Below are 25454 nucleotides of genomic sequence, written 5' to 3' on the forward strand. Positions count from 1 at the left end.
GAGAATAATAATAGGTCTAGCAATTATCTTTCCTGAAGATGGAGGTGGAGAAAGGGGAGAATTGAATTGAATTGAATTTATTTAAATCTTACGTCCATCGCACAATGTGAGGGAGTAAAATTCTTTGCACTATGACTCCATTGTAATGTACAGACATGTGAATTTAAAAATCTAATGGTTTGCAGAAAGAAGTTGTCCTGTAGCCTGTTGGTCCTGGCTTTAATGCTGTGGTATAGTTTGCCAGACGGAAGCAGCTGAAACAGTTTATGGTCGGGGTGACGTGTCCCCGATGATCTTCCAGGCTTCTTTCTGCACCTGCTGTTGTAAATGTCCGCAGTGGAGGGAAGTTCATGTCCACGGATGCACTGGGCTGTCCGTACCACCCTTGTAGCACCCAGTGATCAAGGTTGGTGCAGTTCCCGTACCAGTTGGTGATACATTGCTGCCCCTGTAGAAGATCTGAGGATCTGCGGGCTCATGCCTATCTTCTTCAGTCACCTGAGGTGGAATAGGTGCTGCTGTGCTTTTATTGCCACATAGCCGGTGTGTACAGTCCAAGTGAGATCTTGGGTGATGTGTACACAGAGGAATTTGAAACTACTCACCCTCTCAAATGCAGGATCATTGATGTTGATCGGGCCAAGCCTGTCTCTGTTCCTCCTGTAATCCACAATCAGCTCTTTTGTCCTTTGGACATTGAGGGAGAGGTTGTTACCTTGACACTGCTGTGTCAGGGTGTCAGCCTCTCCTCTGTACACTGTCTCGTCACCGCTAGAACTAAGGCTGATCAATGTTATGTCATCTGCAAATTTGTGCAGAAGATTGCAGCTATGTGTAGCAGTACAGTTCTGGATGTAAAGAGAGTAGAGGAGGGGACTCAGGACACAACCCTGGCAGACATCTGTGTTGAGGGTCAGAGGGGCAAAGGTAAGGGAGCCCATCCTTACCACCTGTTGGCAATCTGATAGAAGTCTAGGATCCAGCTGCACAAGGCAAGAGAAAGGGCAGAAAAGATGCTAGCAGGAGGCCCCATTTCCTAAAGGTTGTTTTCTTACCTCAGTTGCAATGAGGAACAATGCTTGAGATGTCTTTACTGTTCCAAATAAAATCTGATAAACACTGTAGTATGTCTCCAACATTGCAGGCAAGAAACAGAGACAAGGAGAATGTGCAAGAGGGAGGTAAAAAGGAAGGAGAGGGATTTGAGAACTGGAAGAACAGTAAATTAAGCAAGGATAGAGTTGTGACAATCCCTTTCTGCCCACTTTCTACATGATCAAATAAATTATGAAAAATACCACGTTGCACCAGACTCCAAAGATCTCACACACCTTGACATACCTCAATTATTGAGCATACTTTGATTGCCTTTCATACGATATAGAAAGAGGAAAAAACGGTCCAACTTCTCCTTTATGTATCACTGCCCTTTATCAATTTACTGTCTCTTTAATATTAACTTTACAGTTTTAAAACAACTCCAGACTTAACTGATAGTTTTTAAATGTTTTTTCTTCTGTTGCCTGCATTCCTCCAAAATTTATGAAAACTTTATTTCAATATAACTTTTCGGGTGGAACACCCAACCATCAAGCAAACTGCTTACTGGGTTCTCCAGCCCGACAGTGAATAGAGTGCATGAAGTTTAGCACACTGTTTTTAAGAGTGAGGTCTGTTTGATCTTTGATCAACACTAGATCCCAAGAGATGTTATGCACATTGCTCTCAGTTTCATCTGACTTTCAGTGTTGTTTTACTGGGAAAAAGTTGTTTAGCCACATAAGAAGGAACTATTCACTCCCCTTCTTACAAGAAGATGACCAAACCTATTCATCTCAAACTGGGCCTCATTTTTTACCTCTCTAGTTCTATTTACTTCCTTCTTGCTCATTGTTTCCCTCTCTTCATCTTGCCTCCAACTCACAATGCATTGACAGAGTATTAAAGATCAAAGCTTCCAAGCATGAGTGCACAAGATCTCTACTCTTGACTGAAAACGTAACCTGTCTCTTACAGCTCTGTGTTTCACATCGTCATGACCGTGAAGCTGAAGAATGGATGACAAAGCCAAGGAGTTCCATAGGGAAGTGAACATGTGGAACTCAGAACTAAGGTCATGTGATAGTGTTCTGAGGGCAGAGGTTTATGGACAATTATTTCCAGTTAGTTAATGACTTGATCACCTATCAACCTCAAAAGTACCATGTTAGAAACATCTATTGTCAAAGGGTTGTCAAGAATTAAGTATCAGACTGTGACAAGAGACCTTGTCAAGGATAGCTTGGACCCAAATGCTGGAGTAGCCAAAGCAAGGATCGAGACACGGTATCACTCTGGATCGAGAACTGAGCACAAAACAAATGCTAGACAAAATCACTAGTAAGGCTTACGATTAAGCACCAAACTTCAGTTTGGGTGTTCCTTAAATTCTCAATTCTTAGCACCCAAAACATGATTACCAATTAGTGGGACCTCCCTGGATGCGCCAGCTGTCCATGTCCAGAGAATTAGAGCATCTAAATCCTGGAAGCTGGTATAGATGGGAACATAACATCAGAACACCAGTCCATAAGACACCAAAGCAGAATTAGATCATTTGGCCTATCAAGCCTGCTCCACCATTCGATCATTTATTACTCCTCTCACCCCCACAGACTTGACCTCCACAGCTGTCTGTGGCAATTAATTCCACAGATGCACCACTGTCTGGCTAAATAAATTCCTCCTCATCTCTGCCCTTATTGGACAACCTTCTATTCTGAGGCTATGCTCTTTGGTACTAGATGCACCCACCATTGGAAACATCCTCTCCATGTCTACTCAGTCCAGGCTTTTCAATATTCAATGTGTAAGACAGGTAAGTGTGAGATGAGATTTGCGAGCACAAGGGAAGGTATATGTAGAACAGGTGCTCGGAGTGCCGGAGTCAGGGAACCATGGGACAAGTGTCCAGAGTGAAGGAAATGGATAAGTGTAAAATGAATGTTGAGTACGTAAAAGTCACGTGAATGTGATACGACTGCCGGATGAGTGGGAGAAGAACAAATCTGGGGCGTACAGTATGATGGCGGTCAAGAGTAAAAGGAGTGTGGGATGAGAGTTGAGTGGCTGGAGTACAATCAGTGTGGGATGAACCTTAAAATGAGGATAGATCAAGTGTTGGATGTACAGGGAGAGGCACGTGCTTGGTGGGCAGCAGTCAGGAGAGCGTGGGACCAGCATTAAGAGTGCAAGCATCATGTGCTCATGGTACAAATGCTGGGTGAGTGCTGGCCATGTTCTGGATGTGCAAGATCATTTGCTGGGCATGTAAGGGTGATGTGAATGTGGCTCATGTGTGGGGTAGGCAGGCACCACACCAGCGTGGCGTGAGTGTGATCTGTGGATCAACTAGAAAGCAAGGTTTAACTGATTGCAGGTTGAATTGATGATTCATCTTAGACGTGGGAAATGACAGCATGCTAAATCTGAAGTCCAAATTGGGACCACAGTGACTTACTGGTTAAACTTGGAGTTCAAAGTATGATGGCAGGGTTGGCAAGGATCCTCTAATGCCATGTCGACTGGTTATAAGAAGATGGGAGGAGGATGTTGTAGTTAAAACTCCCTACATTGCTCCACCTCTGACAATGAATACAAATGGAAGCCAAAACATTCATGGTCATTATTTAAATATGCCTTTTAACCTTGAAAAGATCTCCCATTTATTCTTCAACATTAAGGTTCCGGTTTCCTGTTTACTCTTTTGATTGTTTTGGTCAAAAATCTCTTCGAATTTAGTTGCTGGCTTCTATATCCTCCAAAAGAACAATTTATAGTATTAAGAGCAAATGTAATAGCACATATGAACTCTCAATGACCATTTATTCTCTGTTTCTCTGTTAGCTTCTCCACATTCTTGGTTGTTTTGTTAACTGTAGTACATTCTACTAACTGTACAAGGAATTTTTGTTCCCCTCCAGTCCCATAGTTTTCAGCCAGGAAGGATGATTACCCATAACATCGACCCATAGATTACATTGTAATTACTTTGCTCTCTTTAACATTGAGCTCTCCTTTATGCCTGGTGCTGTATTATTAAAGATCATAGTGAACATTGATTCTGTCCAAGTTCCAAATCTCCTCTAAGAACAAGCTAAATGTAAAATTATTTTTGAGGAGCATCTCTACTTTATCATGCAAATCCTGTCTATTCAACACTGCTCAATTGCAAATACCCTTTTTCCTTCTCCAGTAATTGATTGTCTATTCCACACTTTACAGTTTTGAAACTCAATCTCCTAAATTCAGATATTAATACCCAAAGCACCAGGAGGGTACATACAAAAGGATAGAAAGGATAGCTTGTTTTGATCAGTGTTATAAACTTGCGTATGTTAATTGGTTAACGTTCCTAGTGTAATAATGGAGAAACGTTTGTTGCAGGTGTTTAAAATTCCTTCAAAATTATTCCCAGCTTTGAGATCTATCCTGTAACACAGCCAAACACAAAATGGTTTAATTGTCTTAAATTTTATTTGTTTTGAAGTTATTGCACACTGAAGTATTCTTAATTGAGCCACTCTTTGAGGTGGCCTCATAAAGCCAGAAAATGTGGAAAGAGGAGTATTTGGTGCTGATTAATTACTGGCATAGGGAAGAGGATAGTTGCACATAGAACTGCAATGTTTTATATATATGGATAAAAATAGTATGGCAAAAACATGTCTTAAAATGGGTTAAAATACCTAGAATTAGTAGCAAACCATACCAGAAATATCAATATTTGCACCTGATTTTCATATCACAAGATTCTAATCACAGCCAGGCTGCAATGGATGGAGGGATAATTTAAAAGTGTGTCAATGTGACCTTGGTTTATTTGATACTAACAATGGAGAATGGAGTGTTGGCACGTGGCCAAGTGGTTAAGGCATTGGTCTAGTGATTTGAAGGTTGCTAGTTCAAGCCTCAGCTAAGGCAGCGTGTTGTATCCTTGAGCAAGGCACTTAATCACACATTGCTCTGCGACAACACTGGTGCCAAGCTGTATCGGCCTTTGCCCTTCCCTTGGACAACAGCAGTGGTGTGGAGAGGGGCAACTGCTGGTGTCCCATATGACCCGCCCAGGCTGTGCCCTGGAAACTTTTTGGTGCCAATCCTTGGCACAAAGTCTGTATTCTGGCCTCTAGAGGTGCTGTTTGCTCTACATACAGTTTATTTTGTATGAATATCAGTTCCTGTATGTAAGCTGTTTTTTTTAACATCATTTCCTGAGTGGGTAATTTGAATTTTATTTTAAAGCACACGGTGGAAAGACATCTATCATTACTTACCCTTAAACCTGTGAACCTTAAATTCTTGTTATTATTGATAAATATTTAGTAGACGTGTTTGAAGGAAGTATTATGTTTATCATCTATCGCTATTAAGATATCATTGTGCCAGGAGTTCACTCAAGTCTACACAACATGGTTACAGAATGTGCATGTATGCATTCCTTTGGTTGACACTGATTGTGATAATATATTCAGACACACAAAGATTCTGTATTGTATGTTACTTAGCGTTCTGCTGTTTCACAACTTCATCTCATTAAAAATACTGAAGAAAACTTCCAGCTCAGGTGATTTTTGAGAAGCTGTTTAACTCCCTACCTAGTTTTGTACATATACACAGCGAGGGCAGCAGACATGGCACATAGCACATAACACAAATAGCACAGATGGCACACATGGTGATGATTACAAAGAAAAGCAATTAATATAGCCCAAGTCCCTGAGTGGCATCACTGTAGAATTGATGGCAAGTTTTCCAAGTCCAGCTTGTTCTTCCACCGAAGACCAGCACTGTCAACAGGGCCAACCCCCAACCCAAGTACAAAATGGTACATGACAAGTCTAGGTAACGACACAGCAACAGTACACAATCAGTTCAGATCCATTGTTATTTAGCAACTCACTGATTGGATAGTCCTAAAGTACTTAATATTTTTGGTATTCAGCACTTACTTATGACCATAAAAAGACATAGAAGACAGACAAATACACCTTTGAATAGACCCAGAGTGGCCCCTGTATCTGAGTGCAGTACCATCTTACTGGGAAATGTACAGACAAATGAGAGAACTTAAACAAACAAAGAGAAAAGTGGGGCTGGAACTAACGTATTTGAGGAGCGTGATCTTTCATCACTTCCTCTGAGCTCCCTGGCTCTATGCTGGAGGGCACTCATTGAAGGCACAGTAAGATGGTCGTGTGTTTGATCACAGTGGCTTCTACGGTGTCAACAAAGGGTGCTACTGTTCTTTTTAAATGTACTTTTATGATCACAAGTTCCTGCTAGACACTGAGAACTTAAAGTACTCCATCAGTGAGTTGCTCGTTGGCAGAGAAGCTGGACTTGATGTGGATCGACCTGCTGACTGAGCTTCGGAGGAGTTGGTGTGCAAAGGAGGCATGCAGTCTAATAATGAGTGACTGCCTTAGTCACTTTTCTTGTGATCGCAAGACCCCTTTGCACATTGTTAATGTGGAATGCTGGAAGTCCGATTCACTTCTTTATTGGCGGAAGGCAGGGGGCAGTGTGACCTCGGTCGTAGTGAGGACGAGGCTTCAAGTCTGTTTACAGCCACCCGCCGGAGAGAGGTGTCTCAGCCTGTGTGCTCCACTGGGGGCAGCATGGCGTGACAGCCAGGCTGGAGTCAGTGCTGCCTCTACCAACCGCGCCCCCGCAGTATTCAGTTGGTAGAGGCCGAACTGTATTGTGGTCGACTGCAGATTTCTGTGGCCTTCGTGGATTCACAATCTGGACTCCTTTCTTTGGCATGGCTGCGTTTTACGGATAACTTACATGTGCTTGCTATCTTATATATGTGTTATGTGCTGTGTGTGGCCGTTGGTTCTGTGTTTTGTACCTTGGCCCTGGAGTAGCTCTGTCTCATTTGCCCGCATTCTTGAGTATTTGTGTATGAGCCTCAATGACTTGAGTTGAATTGAAAGCATGTCTGGGCATTCCGAGAGTGCCCGCTCACATGTTCCTGTTCGAAAGAAAGCTCTAAGCTTATATTAAACAAATTTATTGAATTAGATTTCTTTCTGTTGCATTCATAATTACTGTATGAGGGACACATCAAGATTATAAATGTAGTTGAATAACTGCAAAGGCATTTAACTGTGCAAAATACCCCCATTCAAAAGTGTTCAGAATGTCACATTCTTTTCTCTACCAACTACATTGAGGAAATTAGGGCTAAAACTGATCACTGTTGATTTCAAATAAAATTATTTATTGATAATCCCTAGTATTTTTAAGGATCAGATCATAAAATTATGACCCTGTAAAGTTAATGTTTAATTGGAAACTATTACACAGTTTGGTTTAACATAGTAGGTTGACCCATAGTCCTGCCATGTGGCTGACATTTAAAACATCCAGTCTGACTCTCCTGAAGGTCAAGTGGTGGAATATTATTTCTGTCATTGCAGCTCGTATCTTCCAGGCACTGCTGCAATAACAGACCTACCCAATGTTTTGCCTGGACAAGAACATAAGAACCAAGGCAAACAGAATTACTGTGTGTAAAAGGAGGTAATCAGTAGCAAGTTTGTTTTAATTATAAAGTAAATCCTGCAATAACAAAGGTATTTATTTATTTATATATTTAAATATATTTTATGAGTTTAAGCATACTTGAATAGTTAGTAAATATCTCTATCAGAGACATTTATAACAGCCTTTGTGATTCAGGAACAGTTAAAGGCTGTGTTCTGAACCCTGGGCCTCAGAATATGCTCCCTGATGCCTACTCACTGCCCTGTGCCTCACAGTTCTGCAGTAACAGCCTCTTAGTTGTGCACCGTCATGATATTTGTCTCTCCAGATTCAGAAAGGACAGTGTGGGAGGGCAGGGAAAGGAAGTGATGTTTGCATTGCAAACTGGATCTGGGAAAACCCAGCCCTTTACATTTAGTTGGTGAACTGCAGGCACAGTTCATATGGTTGCATTATCAGAAACAGGGATCAAAGAAGACCATGGAGTGGATTTTTACTATTTTTGTTATTGGGAAGAGAGATATGATGAGATGAGATCAACTAGAAATTTAATAGAGTTATAGAATTATAGAGAACAGATAGAGGCCCTTTGGAACAAGTAGTGCATGTCTTTTAAAGATTGCATTTATATCCACTTCTACCAGATACCTACTAACTTCTGTGTGAAATGCTGACAATCTGCCTTTTGCTTTAGTCTCCACAACTTTAATAAGATGAAAAGATACACTGCAGGAGCAGAATTAGGCCATCCAACCCATCAAGACTGCTCAGCTGTTCCATTATGCTTGATTTATTATCCCTCTCAATCCCATTCTCTGACCTTTTCCCCATAACCTTTGATGCCCTGACTAATCAAGAACCTGTCAACCTCCACTTTAATAAGACAACTTTTAATAACTGTGGGGAAAAAGACACTGACCATCTACCCTCATGGTTTTAATCAGGATTGTTCAATGTCACTTCCTATACACAAGTGTAAGAAAAACAAAATAATTGTTACTTGGATATAATACAGCAAAAAAAAACACAAAAGATAAAGAACACAATAATAATAAAAAGCAGAAAATAAATATAAATACATAAGATAGCTTATATAATTTTTTTCCATAAAGGGATGCTAAGCTGTGCATAAGGTGTCCGACGGGAAATAATAAAGTAGAGGTGGAGGTGTTGATCTGACTTACTGCTAGGGAAGTGACTGTTTTGAGTCTGACAGTCCTGGCATGAATGCTACATAGCCTCCTCCCTGATGGGAGTGGGATGAACAGTCCATGAACAAGGTGGGTGGGATCCTTCACGATGTTACTGGTCCTTTTCCGGCACCTTTCTGAATGCATGTCCCTGATGGCGGGTAGGCTGGTGCCAGTGATTGGGCAGCTTTGACTACCCACTGTAGAGTCTTCCTGTCCACTGTGCTGCAGTTTCTGTGTTGAGTGGTGATGCAGCTTGTTCAAATGCTCTCTACTGCGCAGCTAGAGAATGACACGAGTATGGAAATCCCTTGTAACCGTTTATAACTAAAGGCACAACATTCAATGCCCTCTAGTCTTGTATTATCTTGCCCGTGGTTAACAAAAGTACAAAAAATATGTGCAAGAATACTAGTAATTTCACTTGTTTCCCACAGTATCCCATGATTCACTTGGCCAGCTCTTGGAATTCAGCCACCTCTATGTACCTTGCCATCCATACTCACATCTTTATTTTCGGTAAGATGCTGGCACGTTTGGACACAGTGGCCACTCGGGGACCACCCAATGGTGTTTTTTTTTCAGTGTTAAATGTATTTCTATGATCGTATAGCAATTCTGGACTCTAACAACTTCAGGTACTGCAGGTGTACCCCATCAGTGAACTGCTTGTTGATCAGAGAAGCTGGACTGGGTGCAGGCCATGTTGCTGCCTGCTACTCGAAGGCACCGGAGCTGTCGCGCGCAGAGAGTGTGCAGTGTAACCACGGGTGATTGTCTTGGACATTTCTCTTGCAATCACAAGACCCTTTTGGGCATCAATAACGTAAGATGCCGCAGATCTGTTTTCCTTGTTTGCTGACACGACAGACGGCAGGGAAGCTGCATAGCCTCAGTTATAGTGAGGACTAGGCCACAAGCTGTGGACTTGCCTGCTGCTACAGTCCAGGAGAAGAGGCACCAGAGGTGGCATAGCGTGGCTGGCATCCGTGCTCAGTTGGAGGCTGGCCTCGCCTGTCAGTGATGCCTTCCAATGTTTGTTCAGTGGAATGACAGGCCATATTGCCAGGAACTGTACCATCAATTTGTAGGACATGTCATTCAGGGTCCTGGGCTATATATCGTATGTGATTTTTTGCTTGAATACCAGTAAGATTTTTTGCTCGCTATTTTGAATGTGCTGTTTATGTCTTGCACCTCGGCCCCAGAACAACCCTATTTCATTCATCAGTCTTCATCTATGGTTGAGTGAAAATTAAATTTGATTTGATTTTGATTTTAAGTCAATAAGTCCAAGTTCAGCACTGTACCCTCCCATGAACGCACTAATTTCCATAACCTTTTACACAGTAAAGCAGTCAAGAAGTATTCATTTAAGATCTTGTTCACCTCTCAAAGTAGTAGTAGGCATCCGTCGATCCCAGAGGATCATGGTTTTGTGCCTCTGGTGGACTGTGTCCTCTCCAGGGTGCAAGCCTGGGCAGGAAGATTTGAAGAACCAGCTGTTGCCCATGCAGTGGGTTCCCCCTCTCCACGTCACTGATGTATCCAAAGGAAGGGCAAGCGCCGATACAGCTTGGCACCAGTGTCATCGCAGAGCTTGCCAGAGTGATATTGTAAACAACATCAAACTGCCTTAGGGACCACAGCTCCAGATTTCTTCCTCGGGGTTTACTCCCGAAGCCTTTTCCATGGCCATAAGGCAGTGGAGATTTAAAATCATTTTTCCTTTTCCACAGATAGATGACCATACTGATCTTTAATGTAATCTGTTCCCTACCTAATCACCCTTTTATTCTAAGTATACTTATATAATCACAGAGTCTTTTATGATTCTGTTTTGCCTCATCCATCAGGGATATTCTCATATCCTTTCTTTTTCCACAATTTCTCTTTTAAACATATGCCTACATTGTTTATACTCCTCAAAATATTTGCTTGATTCCAGCTACCTAAATAAGATACATGCTATCTTCTTTTTTTTTTTGCTGCTGTGAACCTCAATATCCCTAACAGTTAGGGTTCCCCAACACTGCCAGCCATTCACTTCACTCTAATAAAAATATATTCACCCGGAATTTTCCTGATCTTACTTTTAAAAATCTCCAATTTGTCAGACATCCCTTTGCCTACCAACAGCCTAAACAAAAAGGTTTATATTTACTGAGATTGCTGTGACTGAATTTATTTGGCGTGAGCTGACATACAGACTAGGAGCTGCAAAATTGTTGAGATATTTTTTCAGCACTGAGAAGGAGATACTGAAAATTCACAGATCTATCAGCAAATTATAACGATACAGTTAAAAATAAAGTTGTATGCAGACTGTGAGAACATATTGCATGATCTGTTACAGCGAATCTGTTTGGAGGTTATATAATTAAAACACATATGAAATGAAAGGAAAAGAAGTGCTGGAAAGTCCTGTGAGAAGTTTGACTTTCACTTTGCGATCTCCTCACTTAGAGGTACAGTGTCTCGTGAAATAGAACCACTTTGGGACAGATATTCCCTCAAACAGAGGAAGAATTTCCAGGATAGGCATGGGCATAACCCAGAGTTGAGCCTGGGAAAAGATTACCTATTAATGAAAAACAATTATCCACTACCATTCGTTGCTTCCTGCCACTGAGCTGGTACCAAATCTTCACACGATTCCAAAGCTGCTATGTTCTTTCTTTCTTTTCAGGCATTTTGTCAAATACATTCAAGAAATCCAGATACTTAACTTCTACTGTAGTTTCTACTCTACTTGAGTCAAATAATTCAATCTTGACACTCAGAAAAAAAAATCCATTTCTTGTTTATAATGATGGTTTCCCATTGATTCTTAATAAGTATATATACAATATTTTAGGGTACATTTTACTGTTGCTTGGTAATTTTTTTTGTGGATTATCTTTTTCATTTCCTTCTTTCCATAATACTTTAGATCATTAAATTATCAAAGGAACGTTGATTCCTACACTTGTCATTAGAGTAAATATCAACTGCATTATCGTGTAGGCAAGGAGACCAGAGATGTTGGAACCTACAGCAAAAAATAAACTGCTGGAGGAACTCCATATAATCTTTTCTTTCTTTCTTTCTCTCCCTCTGTCTCTCTCTCTCTCTCACACACACACACACACACACACACACACACACACACACACACACACACACACACACACACACACACACACACATCCAATGTAGGTACAGCATTCAAAGCTCAGTAGGAGGAGAGCAAGAAAAATGTTATTGCTGTTCACTATGGAGGTCATAAAGACAAGTGAGGAACTCCATTCATCTCTTGCTGCTATCAGTGACACCTTTATGCAAATAAATCTCATACGCTGATTTTTTTTTCTGATCAGAGATAGCTGCAATAACAGAGTTGGTGCTCTTTGAAGATACCTGTAGAATATCTCTTTTCAATAAACGTTGTATTTTGGAATAATGTTTAAGACTGAAGGTACTGTTCATGGAAAGAGGCTTTTAGCAAAATCCTCCCTATCTGATTCTAACATCCACTGGTGGTTCCTCATTTATTTTCAACAAGCTGGTTCAGTCTTCCTAGATCAAGCCCTTCTTAAATCAATACATTTTTTTTACTGTTCTTATGTTCAGTCTAATGCTTCTTCAGCATTTGTGATATAAGATTAGAAATATACATTCTTGTATAAATAATACAATGGGATTGAACTCAGTTATGAAGGAGTTCACTGCTCATTTTGGATCAATATACTGTAAATGACAAAGTACACTGCTCATGATCAGTTGTATCTTTTATTTATAGATCTTCTGATCTGGACTTTCCTTTCAGCAAATACAATAGGGGTGTTCAAGAGGCACATGAATCTGCAGAGATTGGAGAGCTATGGACCATGTGCAGGAGGAAGGCATTAGTGTAGTTGTGTGTCATTACTTAATTAGCTTGGCACAATAACATGGGCTGCAGCGCCTGCTCCTGTGCTGTAGTGTCTGCTCCTGTGCTGTATGTTCTATGTACTTTCTACATTAATCACATTTTTATTCTCCTAACGTTCTTATCACCTTCCCACAGACTGTGCCATTTATTCACATGTTAGAGACAACTTACAGAGTTTAATTAACCTGCCAAAGTGTACGTCTTTGAGATGTGGGAAGAAACCGGAGAACCTAGAGGAAAGATCACAGTCTCAAGGAGAGTGAGCAAGCTCCGCACAGACAACCCATGTGGTCTGGATTGAACCCAGGGTCTCTAGCACTGTGAGGCAGCACTGTGTCGCCCTTCTTCACGACTACAGATCACATTACGAAATTTGGGTGATGGCGCGATTATAAAGCCGACGGTGTATGCAGCCAATGAGGCATGTGTAAGAGTCTTATAATGAAGCTGAAGGTGGGGTGAGGCACAGAATGTAGAACATTGTAGCTCAGTCTAAACCCTTTGGTCCATGATGTTGTACTGAATTTTTCATCTAATCCAACATCAATCTAACCCTTGCCTCCCACATAGCCCTCCATTTTCACTGTTTCATCTGCATTTACCACCACCCGTGGCAATGTGTTACATGTTCCCACCACTCTCTGTTTAGAAAACCTACCAACAACATCATTATACTTTCCTGCAATCACCTTAAAATTATGGCCCCTTGTGTTAGCCATTTCACCCTGGGAAAATGTCTCTGGCTATCCCCTTGATCTATGCCTCTTATCACCTTGCATGTTATGGATGAATTTAACTGGTGGATATCAATGGAGATTGAATGATGGGGTTATTCTGTTTTGAACAGTTGCTGAGGCTGGTGGCATGGCTAGTGAGACATGGTGTTAGAAAATGACTCCAACTGCTTATGCCAGAAAGAGATAGAGAGTACAAATCCTCAAGCAAAACTTAAGTTTTGAGAGTATGGTCTCAAAGAGAGTGAGCGCAAGCTTGAGAGTGTGAGTGTGAGCAAGATTGAGAGTAGGGAAGATTCAAACAAGAGCACATGAGTTGAGAGTTAGGGGGCAAAAGTTTAAGAGTAACACGAGGGGGAATTTCTTTACTCAGAGAGTGGTAGCTGTGTGGAACAAGCTTCCAGTAGAAGTGGTAGAGGCGGGTTCAGTATAGTCATTTAAAGTAAAATTGGATAGGTATATGGACAGGAAAGGAATGGAGGGTTACGGGCTGAGTGTGGGCCAGTGGGACTAGGTGAGAGTAAGCGTTCGGCATGGACTAGAAGGGCTGAGATGGCCTATTTCCGTGCTGTAATTGTTATATGGTTATAAAGTTAAGATAGAGGTTACAGAAAAAAAATCAAAAGAATCAAAGAAAGGACTCTTTAAATGCACACACCATTTGAAACTATAGTGTACATAATAATAAATATAGATTGCTGGCAATTACAGAGACTTGTTTGCAGGATGACGTCAATTAGGTTCTGAATATTGAGAGTATCTGACATTTAGAAAGGACAGGAAGCTTGGAGAAGGAGAAAGAGTGGCCCGACATTCAGTGGCCATTTTCTTAGGTACACCTGTATACCTGCACTTTAATGCAAATATCAAATCAGCCAATCATGTGGCAGCAACTTAATGCATAAAGCATGCAGTCATGGTCAAGAGATCCACTGCTGTTCAGATCAAACATCAGAATGGGGACAAAATGTGATCTAAGTGATTTTGACCCTGGAATGATTGCTGGTGCCAGATGGGGTGGTTTCAGTATCTTAGGAACTGCTGATCTCTTGGAATTTGCACATACAACACTTTCTAGAATTAACAGAGAATGGTGTAAAAAAAAATCAAAAAAAAAACAATGAGCAGCAGTGATGTGGGCGAAAACGCCTCATTAAATGAGAGAGGTCAGATGAGAATGCGCCAGACTGGTTCAAGCTGACAGGAAGGCAACAATGACTCAAATAACCAATTGTTACAACAGTGTGTGCAGAAGAGCATCTCTGAACACACAAAACATCAACCCTTGAAGTGGATGGGCTACATCGGCAGAAGACCACAAACGTTATTATTTTCGAAGCCCAGCACGTAAGTGCAATTACGAAGAAAGCACGGCAGTGCCTCTACTTCCTTAGGAGTTTGTAGAGATTCCACATGACATCTGAAACTTGACAAATTTACTAAGATGTGCAGTGGAGAGTATATGGAATGGCTGCATCACAGCCTGGTATGGAAACACCAATGCCCTTGAGGAGAAAATCCTACAAAAAGTACTGGATACAGCCCAGTCCATCACAGGTAAAGCTCTCCCCACCATTTAGCACATCACATCAAATGCTGTAGCAACACAGCAGCACTCATTATCACAACCCCACCATCCAGGGCATGCTCTCTAGTCACTACTGCCATCAGGTAAAAGATACAGGAGCTTCAGGATTCACACCACCAGGTTCAAGGAGTTACTGACAACCTATGCTCCTTCTACCTCTGCTGCTGTATAATGGACCATATCTAATCAGATGTGCTTCTCTACATTCACTATTAACTCCATCCCTGGGAACTAACTGACAACTTATCTGGCAAACATGCCTGCCAATTCTGGTAAAGCCACAAGAACCTAAGGCCTATCCAGAGGGAGCTAAAAAGTAACAAAGCTTTGGGACAGCACAGTAACACAACTAATAGAACAGCTGCCTCACTAGGTCCAATGACACAATTCAATCCTGACTTTTCATGCTGTCTGTGTGGAGTTTGCACATTCTCCTAGTGATCATGTAGGTTTAGAACATGCAGAACATACTATACTAAGAAACCTAAGGACTTTGGCCCAGATGGTGTGCTGAACTTTTAACCTACTCTAAGATAAATCTAACCTTTCCTTCCTACATTGTCTTCCATTTCTCAATCCGCTTCTTAGATATGCATATCTAAGAGTTTCTTAAATATTCCTACCATTACCCATGGCAACACATTCTATGTACCTGCTTAAACTTTCCTCCAGTCGCATTAAAATTATGCCCACTTGCATTTGCCATTTCAACCCTTGAAAAGGTCTCTCGACTCAATCTCTGCCTCCGATCTTATTGTACATCTCTACCAAGTCACCTCTTATCCTCCTTTGCTCCAGAGAGAAAATCACTAACTTGCTCAACCAAGCATTAATGTCTCATACAACATACTCTCAAAATCAGACAGCATCCTGGTAAATCTCCTCTGCACCCTCTCTAAAGATTCAACATCCTTCCTATTAACAAGGTGACTAGAACTAAACACAATATTCCAAATATGATTTAATCGGAGTTATCTGAGCTGCAACTGCAACTCACTGCTCTGGAACTCAATACTCTGATTATAGAACACCAACAACCATACAAACAACAACTCTATCAACGCTAAACCAACAATCATATAACCAACAACTCTATTAACTCTATACCAAGAACCATACATCCAACAACTCTATCAACTCTATACCAACAACTCTATCAACTCTATGCCAACAACCATACAACCAAGAACTCTATCAACTCTCAACCAATAACCATACAACCAACAACTCTATCAACTCTATAGCAACAACCATTCAACCAACAACTATATCAACTCTATACCAACAACAATACAACCAACAACTCTATCAACTCTATACCAACAACCATACAGCCAACAACTCCATCAACTCTAAACCAACAATCATACAACCAGCAAAGCTATCAACTCTAAACCAACAACCATACAACCAACAACTCTATCAACACTAAACCAACAACCATACAACCAACAACTCTATCAACTCTAAACAAACAACCATACAACCAACAACTCTATAAACTCTATACCAACAACCATACAGCCAACAACTCTATCAATATACCAACAACCATACAACCAACAACTCTATCAACTCTAAACCAACAACCATAGAACCAACAACTCTATCAACTCTAAACTAACAACCATACAAGCAACAACTCTATCAACTCTAAACCAACAACCATACAACCAACAACTCTAACAACTCTATACCAACAACCGTACAACCAAAAACTCTATCAACTCTAAACAAACAACCATACAACCAACAACTCTATAAACTCTATACCAACAACCATACAGCCAACAACTCTATCAACTCTAAACCAACAATCATACAACTAACAACTCTATCAACTCTATACCAACAACCATACAACCAACACCTCTATCAACTCTAAACCAACAACCATACAAGCAACAACCCTATCAACTCTAAACCAACAACCATACAACCAACACCTCTATCAACTCTAAACCAACCATTATACAACCAACAACTCTATCAACTCTATACCAACAACCATACAACCAACAACTCTATCAACTCTATACCAACAACCATACAACCAACAACTCTATCAACTCTATACCAACAACCATACAGCCAACAACTCTATCAACTCTATACCAACAACCATACAACCAACAACTCTATCAACTCTATACCAACAACCATACAACCAACAACTCTATCAACACTAAACAAACAACCATACAACCAACAACTCTATCAACTCTATACCAACAAGCATATAACCAACAACTCTATCAACTCTATACCAACAACCATATAGCCAACAACTCTATCAACTCTATAACAACAACCATACAACCAACAACTCTATCAACTCTATACCAACAACCATACAGCCAACAACTCTATCAACTCTATACCAACCATTATACAACCAACAACTCTATCAACTCTATACCAACAACCATACAACCAACAACTCTATCAACTCTATACCAACAACCATACAACCAACAACTCTATCAACTCTATACCAACAACCATACAGCCAACAACTCTATCAACTCTATACCAACAACCATACAACCAACAACTCTATCAACTCTATACCAACAACCATACAACCAACAACTCTATCAACACTAAACAAACAACCATACAACCAACAACTCTATCAACTCTATACCAACAAGCATATAACCAACAACTCTATCAACTCTATACCAACAACCATATAGCCAACAACTCTATCAACTCTATACCAACAACCATACAACCAACAACTCTATCAACTCTATACCAACAACCATACAGCCAACAACTCTATCAACTCTATACCAACAACCATACAACCAACAACTCTATCAACTCTATACCAACAACCATACAGCCAACAACTCTATCAACTCTATACCAACAACCATAGAACCAACAACTCTATCAACTCTAAACCAACAACCATACAAGCAACAACTCTATCAACTCTAAACCAACAACCATACAACCAACAACTCTAACAACTCTATACCAACAATCATACAACCAACAACTCTATCAATTCTAAACCAACAACCATACAACCAACAACCATACAAGCAACAGCTCTATCAACTCTAAACCAACAACCATACAACCAACAACTCTATCAACTCTAAACCAACAATTATACAACCAACAACTCTATCAACTCTATACCAACAACCATACAACCAACAACTCTATCAACTCTATACCAACAACCATACAACCAACAACTCTATCAACTCTATACCAACAACCATACAGCCAACAACTCTATTAAGTCTATACCAACAACCATACAACCAACAACTCTATCAACTCTATACCAACAACCATACAACCAACAACTCTATCAACACTAAACAAACAACCATACAACCAACAACTCTATCAACTCTATACCAACAAGCATATAACCAACAACTCTATCAACTCTATACCAACAACCATATAACCAACAACCATATAACCAACAACTCTATAAACTCTATACCAACAACCATACAGCCAACAACTCTATCAATATACCAGCAACCATACAACCAACAACTCTATCAACTCTAAACCAACAACCATAGAACCAACAACTCTATCAACTCTAAACTAACAACCATACAAGCAACAACTCTATCAACTCTAAACCAACAACCATACAACCAACAACTCTAACAAATCTATACCAACAACCGTACAACCAAAAACTCTATCAACTCTAAACAAACAACCATACAACCAACAACTCTATAAACTCTATACCAACAACCATACAGCCAACAACTCTATCAACTCTAAACCAACAATCATACAACTAACAACTCTATCAACTCTATACCAACAACCATACAACCAACACCTCTATCAACTCTAAACCAACAACCATACAAGCAACAACCCTATCAACTCTAAACCAACAACCATACAACCAACACCTCTATCAACTCTAAACCAACCATTATACAACCAACAACTCTATCAACTCTATACCAACAACCATACAACCAACAACTCTATCAACTCTATACCAACAACCATACAACCAACAACTCTATCAACTCTATACCAACAACCATACAGCCAACAACTCTATCAACACTATACCAACAACCATACAACCAACAACTCTATCAACTCTATACCAACAACCATACAACCAACAACTCTATCAACACTAAACAAACAACCATACAACCAACAACTCTATCAACTCTATACCAACAAGCATATAACCAACAACTCTATCAACTCTATACCAACAACCATATAGCCAACAACTCTATCAACTCTATAACAACAACCATACAACCAACAACTCTATCAACTCTATACCAACAACCATACAGCCAACAACTCTATCAACTCTATACCAACCATTATACAACCAACAACTCTATCAACTCTATACCAACAACCATACAACCAACAACTCTATCAACTCTATACCAACAACCATACAACCAACAACTCTATCAACTCTATACCAACAACCATACAACCAACAACTCTATCAACTCTATACCAACAACCATACAGCCAACAACTCTATCAACTCTATACCAACCATTATACAACCAACAACTCTATCAACTCTATACCAACAACCATACAACCAACAACTCTATCAACTCTATACCAACAACCATACAGCCAACAACTCTATCAACTCTATACCAACAACCATACAACCAACAACTCTATCAACTCTATACCAACAACCATACAGCCAACAACTCTATCAACTCTATACCAACAACCATACAACCAACAACTCTATCAACTCTAAACCAACAACCATACAAGCAACAACTCTATCAACTCTAAACCAACAACCATACAACCAACAACTCTATCAACTCTATACCAACAACCATACAACCAACAACTCTATCAACACTAAACAAACAACCATACAACCAACAACTCTATCAACTCTATACCAACAAGCATATAACCAACAACTCTATCAACTCTATACCAACAACCATATAGCCAACAACTCTATCAACTCTATAACAACAACCATACAACCAACAACTCTATCAACTCTATACCAACAACCATACAGCCAACAACTCTATCAACTCTATACCAACCATTATACAACCAACAACTCTATCAACTCTATACCAACAACCATACAACCAACAACTCTATCAACTCTATACCAACAACCATACAACCAACAACTCTATCAACTCTATACCAACAACCATACAGCCAACAACTCTATCAACTCTATACCAACAACCATACAACCAACAACTCTATCAACTCTATACCAACAACCATACAACCAACAACTCTATCAACACTAAACAAACAACCATACAACCAACAACTCTATCAACTCTATACCAACAAGCATATAACCAACAACTCTATCAACTCTATACCAACAACCATATAGTCAACAACTCTATCAACTCTATACCAACAACCATACAACCAACAACTCTATCAACTCTATACCAACAACCATACAGCCAACAACTCTATCAACTCTATACCAACAATTATACAACCAACAACTCTATCAACTCTATACCAACAACCATACAACCAACAACTCTATCAACTCTATACCAACAACCATACAACCAACAACTCTATCAACTCTATACCAACAACCATACAACCAACAACTCTATCAACACTAAACAAACAACCATACAACCAACAACTCTATCAACTCTATACCAACAAGCATATAACCAACAACTCTATCAACTCTATACCAACAACCATATAACCAACAACCATATAACCAACAACTCTATCAACTTTAAACCAACAACCATACAACCAACAACCATACAAGCAACAGTTCTATCAACTCTAAACCAACAACCATACAACCAACACCTCTATCAACTCTAAACCAACAACCATACATGCAACAGCACTATCAACTCTAAACCAACAACCAAACAACCAACAACTCTATCAACTCTATACCAACAATAATACAACCAACAACTCTATCAACTCTAAACCAACAACCAACAACTCTATCAACTCTAAACCGACAATCATACAATCAACAACTCCATCAACTCTAAACCAACAATCATACAACCAGCAACGCTATCAACTCTAAACCGACAACCATACAAGCAACAACTCTATCAACTCTATACCAACAACCATACAGCCAACAACTCTATCAACTCTATACCAACCATTATACAACCAACAACTCTATCAACTCTACACCAACAACCATACAACCAACAACTCTATCAACTCTAAACCAACAATTATACAACCAACAACTCTATCAACTCTATACCAACAACCATACAACCAACAACCAAACAAGCAACAGCTCTATCAACTCTAAACCAACAACCATACAACCAACAACTCTATCAACTCTAAACCAACAATTATACAACCAACAACTCTATCAACTCTATACCAACAACCATACAACCAACAACTCTATCAACTCTATACCAACAACCATACAACCAACAACTCTATCAACTCTATACCAACAACCATACAGCCAACAACTCTATTAACTCTATACCAACAACCATACAACCAACAACTCTATCAACTCTATACCAACAACCATACAACCAACAACTCTATCAACACTAAACAAACAACCATACAACCAACAACTCTATCAACTCTATACCAACAAGCATATAACCAACAACTCTATCAACTCTATACCAACAACCATATAACCAACAACCATATAACCAACAACTCTATCAACTTTAAACCAACAACCATACAACCAACAACCATACAACCAACAGTACTATCAACTCTAAACCAACAACCATACAACCAACACCTCTATCAACTCTAAACCAACAACCATACATGCAACAGCACTATCAACTCTAAACCAACAACCAAACAACCAACAACTCTATCAACTCTATACCAACAATAATACAACCAACAACTCTATCAACTCTAAACCAACAACCAACAACTCTATCAACTCTAAACCGACAATCATACAACCAGCAACGCTATCAACTCTAAACCGACAACCATACAAGCAACAACTCTATCAACTCTAAACCAACAACCATACAACCAACAACTCTAACAACTCTATACCAACAATCATACAACCAACAACTCTATCAACTCTAAACCAACAACCATACAACCAACAACCAAACAAGCAACAGCTCTATCAACTCTAAACCAACAACCATACAACCAACAACTCTATCAACTCTAAACCAACAATTATACAACCAACAACTCTATCAACTCTATACCAACAACCATACAACCAACAACTCTATCAACTCTAAACCAACAACCAACAACTCCATCAACTCTAAACCGACAATCATACAACCAGCAACGCTATCAACTCTAAACCGACAACCATACAAGCAACAACTCTATCAACTCTAAACCAACAACCATACAACCAACAACTCTAACAACTCTATACCAACAATCATACAACCAACAACTCTATCAACTCTAAACCAACAACCATACAACCAACAACCAAACAAGCAACAGCTCTATCAACTCTAAACCAACAACCATACAACCAACAACTCTATCAACTCTAAACCAACAATTATACAACCAACAACTCTATCAACTCTATACCAACAACCATACAACCAACAACTCTATCAACTCTATACCAACAACCATACAACCAACAACTCTATCAACTCTATACCAACAACCATACAGCCAACAACTCTATTAACTCTATACCAACAACCATACAACCAACAACTCTATCAACTCTATACCAACAACCATACAACCAACAACTCTATCAACACTAAACAAACAACCATACAACCAACAACTCTATCAACTCTATACCAACAAGCATATAACCAACAACTCTATCAACTCTATACCAACAACCATATAACCAACAACCATATAACCAACAACTCTATCAACTTTAAACCAACAACCATACAACCAACAACCATACAAGCAACAGTTCTATCAACTCTAAACCAACAACCATACAACCAACACCTCTATCAACTCTAAACCAACAACCATACATGCAACAGCACTATCAACTCTAAACCAACAACCAAACAACCAACAACTCTATCAACTCTATACCAACAATAATACAACCAACAACTCCATCAACTCTAAACCAACAACCAACAACTCTATCAACACTAAACCAACAACCATACAACCAAAAACTCTATCAAGTCTAAACAAACAACCATACAACCAACAACTCTATAAACTCTATACCAACAACCATACAGCCAACAACTCTATCAACTCTATACCAACAACCATACATGCAACAGCTCTATCAACTCTAAACCATCAACCAAACAACCAACAACTCTATCAACTCTATACCAACAATAATACAACCAACAACTCTATCAACTCTAAACCAACAACCAACAACTCTATCAACTCTAAACCGACAATCATACAATCAACAACTCTATTAACTCTAAACCAACAACCATACAACCAACAACTCTATATACTCTAAACCAACAACCATACATGCAACAACTCTATCAACTCTAAACCAACAACCATACAACCAACAACCATACAAGCAACAGCTCTATCAACTCTAAACCAACAACCATACAACCAACACCTCTATCAACTCTAAACCAACAATTATACAACCAACAACTCTATCAACTCTATACCAACAACCATACAACCAACAACTCTATAAACTCTATACCAACAACCATACAGCCAACAACTCTATCAACTCTATACCAACAACCATTCAACCAACAACTCTATCAACTCTAAACCAACAATTATACAACCAACAACTCTATCAACTCTATACCAACAACCATACAACCAACAACTCTATCAACTCTATACCAACAACCATACAACCAACAACTCTATCAACACTAAACAAACAACCATACAACCAACAACTCTATCAACTCTATACCAACAAGCATATAACCAACAACTCTATCAAATCTATACCAACAACCATATAACCAACAACTCTATCAACTTTAAACCAACAACCATACAAGCAACAGCTCTATCAACTCTAAACCAACAACCATACATGCAACAGCTCTATCAACTCTAAACCAACAACCAAACAACCAACAACTCTATCAACTCTATACCAACAATAATACAACCAACAACTCTATCAACTCTAAACCAACAACCAACAACTCTATCAACTCTAAACCAACAACCATACAACCAACAACTCTATATACTCTAAACCAACAACCATACATGCAACAACTCTATCAACTCTAAACCAACAACCATACAAGCAACAGCTCTATCAACTCTAAACCAACAACCATACAACCAACACCTCTATCAACTCTAAACCAACAATTATACAACCAACAACTCTATCAACTCTATACCAACAACCATACAACCAACAACTCTATCAACTCTATACCAACAACCATACAACCAACAACTCTATCAACTTGTTAAGGGTTCTTTTTGCTGCTCCAGGTTTTTTCCACATGCAGAAGACATATGTGTTGGTAGTTTAATTGTCCAATGTAATTTTCCCCTATGTGTCAATGAGTGGTGGGGCACTTAATCTGGGAGAGTTGTTGGGAATACAATCATAAAATGGAGTAGGGTAACTGCATGTCTGATAGCAATGTGGGTAAAGAGCCTATTTCTGTTCTGTATAATGGCACAAAAGGTAAAGCTTTCCAGCAGACACTAGAGTGCACTGACTTGATCTTAGCCCCCACCACCATGTTTTGCAGTGGTATAATTTTCACAGCCAAGGGATTTTATTTGAACCTTGTCATTATGGAAAGCAGTCTGAGAATTGGCACAGATGTAGTCCACTGTAAATGTCACATCTATCTTATTGGCACGTTAACAAACTCATTCATTATTTGCACATACTAATCTAAAATGTGTTTATAGATATTTCATATCAGAAGCAAATTGCAGTTATTAAAGCCAAAAGCAGTGTCATTACTTCAGTTTACAGAGTGCAACTAATCCTTTCTTGCAAAGAACCATAACTCTTAATTCATTTGTCTTTTGCCTCACCAAGTATCAGAGTACAGTACTGAATAGTTTCCCTTAACAGAATGCATTGGAAAATCTGCCAGAGCCACACAAATTTTATGGTGTGTTTACATCACAGGCTTGCAAAAATCAAGGTCATCCTGCAAGCATGGGTAAATGAAGTGGTGTCAATACAACTTATTATATCCTTGAAACGGGCATCTGCCATTAGGAAAAGCCTTTGATTATCCTCATATAAAGAGCAAGCCTTATGGGCGTACTCTCTTGGAACCTAGAAGTCACTGCCAGAAGTGCTAAGCGGATTATGCAGCCTGCTTTCCTCCAGAAATCCCTACCTCACAGAGGCCAGACATCAGCCAATTTGATTTTCCCCATGGATACAGAAAATTCTATGTGCCATGAAAACATTCTGACTAAGGTACTGAAGATTAAATTAGCTTCATTAGTCAGACGTACATTGAAATGTAGAGTGAAATGTGTATTACGCGTCATTAATGTGCTAGGCAGCC

Source organism: Hypanus sabinus, chromosome 4 (assembly GCF_030144855.1).
Source record: "Hypanus sabinus isolate sHypSab1 chromosome 4, sHypSab1.hap1, whole genome shotgun sequence".
NCBI classification, from domain to species: Eukaryota; Metazoa; Chordata; class Chondrichthyes; order Myliobatiformes; family Dasyatidae; genus Hypanus; species Hypanus sabinus.